Source organism: Tachyglossus aculeatus, chromosome 7, assembly GCF_015852505.1.
Source record: "Tachyglossus aculeatus isolate mTacAcu1 chromosome 7, mTacAcu1.pri, whole genome shotgun sequence".
NCBI lineage: Eukaryota > Metazoa > Chordata > Mammalia > Monotremata > Tachyglossidae > Tachyglossus > Tachyglossus aculeatus.
In genome coordinates, this window is record NC_052072.1 from 52,430,602 (window position 1) to 52,434,770 (window position 4,169).

Here is a 4,169-nt window from a genome sequence, read left to right on the forward strand (position 1 = left end):
AGTCAGTGGTTTTCCAACCCAACACATATCCTAAAGGGTCATCCTGGGAATGGGAAATGACACCAGGCAAATGTTCCTAAGTGAAACAAGGGATTTATGAATCCACATTCATCCCTAAACCTAGTCTCCTTCACATTCTCCCCTGTTAAAGCCAGCTATACACCTTCAATGTAGAGATCAATTTATTTCCACTTGCATTTTCACTTCTGAATGTGTCCCTCAGTTCCTGTCTTACATTGTTCCAGATGGATGCTTTAGTTTCTCTTCTCCATTACTCCACATCCCCTGCAGCTTCACTTTTGTTATTTAAAACTGGGCTGGACTGATAGCTGATTAATTCGTTCTTGGAAAGAATCTTGCTCAGACCCCTGAGGACAGAACTCTATGACCTAATAGTTCTTCTACTCCAGGATCTCTGACTTGCAGCACCAAGATGTAGCATGCCCAGTTTCTCCTCCCTCCTGCCCCCCACCATGAAGGAGGAATACCTTGTTCAATAAATCATCATGCATGTAAGAGTATATGGGAGTGGAACATTATTCCTAGTATAGATATCTTGCTGAGATTTATGAGGGGAAGTTAAGGGAAGCTCCAAGTGAAAGACACAATTTGCTGGGACTAGAAAGAAAGGATTTGCTGGGATTCAGAGAAGCAGTTTTGCCTAGTGGATAGAGCACGGGCCTAGAAATCAGAAGACCTGGGTTCTAGACTTGGCTTTGCCACTTATCTGCTGGGCGTACTTGGGCAAATCATTTCACTTCTCTGTGCCTCAGTAACCTCATCTGTAAAATGGGGATTAAGACTGTGAGCCCTATGTGGGACAAGGACTGAGCCCAAATTGATTGTCTTGTATCTAGCCCAGTGCATTATTAAGGTTACATCTCTTCCAAGAGGCCTTCTCCGATTAAGCCCTTTTCCCCAGTTTGATCTCCCTTCTGCATTGTCTATGCACTTGGTTCTTTGGACATTTGATATTTATCCCACCCCCAACCCTACATCACTTATGTATGTATCTTCATATTACATATTATTTATTTTATGTATTTTTATTTTATGTAGTTTTTCATATTAATATCTGTCTCCACCACTAGACCATATGCTCATTATGGGCAGGGATAGTGTCAGCCAATTCTATTATATTGGAGTCTGAGGTCATGGGTTCAAATTCCGGCTCTGCCAATTGTCAGCTGTGTGATTTTGAGCAAGTCACTTAACTTCTTTGTGCCTCAGTTACCTCATCTGTAAAATGGGGATGAAGACTGTGAGCCCCCCATGGGACAACCTGATCACCTTGTAACCTCTCCAGCGCTTAGAACAGTGCTTTGCATATAGTAAGCACTTAATAAATGCCATCATTATTATTATTATTATTACCCTCCCAAGCGTACAGTATGTACAGTGTACAACATACACTATGATCAAAGAAGCACTCAATAAATGCCATTGATTGATTAATTTATTGCCAAGTACAGTTCCTGGCACACAGTAAGGGCTTAACGAATACCATAAAAAAATGTTCTTGTGAACAGGGATCAATAAAGCGGAAGAAGCAGCATGGCTTTGTGGAAAAATCACAGGAATGGAAAGATCACGGGATTCAGAGATCATGGGTTCTAATCCCAGCTCTGCCACTTGTCAACTGTGTGATTTAGGACAAGTCTCTTAGCTTCTCTGTGCCTCAGGTCCCTCATCTGTTAAATGGAGATTAAGACTGTGAGCCCCATGTGGGACAACCGGATTACCTTGTATCTACCCCAGCACTTAGAACAGTGCCTGGCACATAGTAAGTATTTAACAAATACCATCATTATCATAAACACTATTATTGATTGACTGATTGATTGATCTTGCCTCTCATCTCTTACTCATAACCTTCAGCCCCTGAAACTCCCTTCCCCTTCAAACATGCTGGACTACAGCTCTCCCCATCTTCAAAGCTATTCTGAAATCACATCTTCTCCAGGAGGTGTTCCATAATTAATTTCTAACTCCCCGAGTTTTATCCCCCCAACTGCCCCTTCAGCACCTCTGCATCATAATTTGTGTACCCACAATCTCCCATAGCACTTTGTATGTATTTTACATGCCCTATTACTTAACTCTTATAAATAGCCCCTTTTTTGATTTCTTCTCATCTGTAAATTATTTTAATCTCTGCTTCCCCCACCAAACTGTAAGCCATTTTAGGGCAGTCATCATGTCTACTAACTCTATTGTATTCTCACAAACACTTTGTACTGTGCTCTACATACATTATTCACTTAATAAATACCATTCATTCATTGATTTAAAGGGATGGTATTCCCAAATTTTTCAGGTGCCTTTTGGGAGACTGGGCATGCATTTGTCTGTGTCCACTAGACACCTTTGCCAGTGATGATGGGCAAACTCAACCCGTTGTTGGGTAGAGATTGTTTCTATTTGTTGCCAAATTGTACTTTCCACGCTCTTAGTACAGTGCTCTACACACAGTAAGCACTCAATAAATACGATTGAATGAATGAACTTCTCTTCAGAATAATCTGACCCTGAGTGAGCTTCATTAGGTTCAAGATGATGATGATGATGACAATAATAATAACAACAATAATAACAAATTTTAAGCACCTATTGTGTCTCAAACTCTGTTCTAAGTGCTGGGGTTCATAGAAGTGAATCAGGTCAGACACAGTTTCTGTCCCACTTGGGGCTCACAGTCTAAGTAGGAGGGAGATCAGATATTGAATCGCCATTTTACAGATGGGAACTCTGAGGCACAGAGAAGTTAAGTGACTTGGCCAGGGTCACATAGCAGGCAACCAGAAAATAATAATAATAATGATAATGATAATAATAATGGCATTTATTAAGCGCTTACTATGCCAAACACTGTTCTAAGCACTGGGGGGTTACAAGGTAATCAGGTTGTCCCACAGGGGGCTCAAAGTCTTAATCCCCATATTACAGATGAGGTAACTGAGGCCCAGAGAAGTTAAGTGACTTGCCCAAAGTCACACAGTTGACAAGTGGTGGAGCTGGGATTCAAACCCATTACCTCTGACTCCAAAGCCTATGCTCTTTCCCCTGAGCCACGCTGCTTCTCTAGAGAAGTAGCATTGCTTAGTGGATAGAGCATGTGCTTGGGAGTCAGAAGGTCCAGGGTACTAGTCCTGGTTCTCTGAGCCTGTTACCTTGTCTGGAAAATGAGGATTAAGACTGTGAGCCTGTGTGGGACAGGGATTGCGTTCAGCACAATTACCAGCCCCAACAATTAACACAGTGCCTGGCACATAGTAAGCGCTTAACAAATATCACAGTTATTAACTGGAAGAGCCAAGATTAGAATCCAGGTCCTCTGATTTCCAGGCCCATATTCTTTCCACAAAGCCATCCTGCTTCCAGTATTTCCTGCCATTTTTTTACAAATCATCAATCCATGATTTGCTCAAACACCACTCCCAAAACAGCAGTGGCTGCCCAAGATGAGTAACAAATTATATGCAGGCACTGAACTGTCTTGGTGTCAGATGCATGGCCAGATTGCTTCATATTTGTTAAACCAGGGCCTGGCTGATTAGCTGACCCACTCATTACCACCCGAAACCTCAGATTATTAATCAGTTCTCTGCAATTCTGAATAGCACATGCTTCCAGTAAACTTTTGTTTATTTAAAGAAAGACCTCGGCAAAAAATTTGCTTTAAAGGCCAAGCACAAAGCACTTTGATTAATGAAACACCAGGAGCTTCCAGAATCTCTTGCCCTTTCGGGATAAGGTGTAAGGAATCAATTGAAAATCTATTAAAAGTTTGGGGGAAAGTGAACACTAACGATTGTATAAAAATAGAAATACAAAGTGAGCTGCTGCCAAAATGTAAACCAGAAGGATACAATGGTCAGAGCTTCAAATAATGGATAGAGGAGTCAAGATTGGTTGAAAACTGAATTTACTTTTCCCCCTCATTGAATGTATGGTGATTACATAATAAATCATGTTTAGAGAAAAAACAAATGATTGGATTACATTTTAGTACAGGATTTAAGAACAACTCCAGACCCAGTGTAAAGCTAATTGAAAACTTACATCTACAGGACACTAGAATGCTCAGATTACGATTCTTTTGAAATGTGGTATTGGAGAAGGCTTTCACGAATACTATGGACTGCCCGAAAAATGAACAAATGGGTTTT